The following is a 717-nucleotide window of genomic DNA, read 5'->3' on the forward strand; positions in this document are numbered from 1 at the left end:
TATCCAAAAACTTATTTTAAAGGGCACCTATTATGCAAAATTCACTTTTACATGTTGTTTGAACGTAAATGTGTTTTGGCAGTGTGTACACAACCACCCTATAATGATAAAAATCTTCCCGCTCCTTTTTTCAATCCCCATAAATCATAAGTAGTGTATTAGAGCAAGCCAATCACAGAAGTCACATTTTACAAACCCCACCCACGATTGTTGACGGACACTCCCTGCGTTCTATTCGGAAGGGCTCATCCCTATGCCCTAATCCCTTCAAAGAGTTTACCCTCCGGATTGAGAGCTTCGAAGGGTTGAAGGGTGTAGGGGACCAAACAACTGTTTCTTGAAGTGCCCTTCTGCGTCATCATCACGTGCCCACACGGAGGCGCCGTCATCATGGAAAGAATCTGCGCAGAACGCACCGACTGCCGTATTAGCAGAGACCCCGCCCTGAGTGAGCTGCACACAATCAAGAGGGTGTTCGCTAGGGCGCTGAGATTAATCGAAATAGCATCTCAGTCGCCATTTGAGACGTTGCGGTTTGCTAATTGCAAAGCCTGCGACGTGGACGCGATATTACTCTGTTCCAGAGCATATGCATGGCTGGCAGCCTTACTAACCAATAGAGTGAGTGCTCCTCAGTTCTCCCCAATCAGCATTGCTCTAGCCAATTGCGTAAACGCCCAACATTAAAAAAAAAAAAAAAAAAACGAGAGAGTGTGT

Source organism: Sinocyclocheilus rhinocerous, unplaced genomic scaffold, assembly GCF_001515625.1.
Source record: "Sinocyclocheilus rhinocerous isolate Xijiao unplaced genomic scaffold, SAMN03320098_v1.1 scaffold815, whole genome shotgun sequence".
NCBI lineage: Eukaryota > Metazoa > Chordata > Actinopteri > Cypriniformes > Cyprinidae > Sinocyclocheilus > Sinocyclocheilus rhinocerous.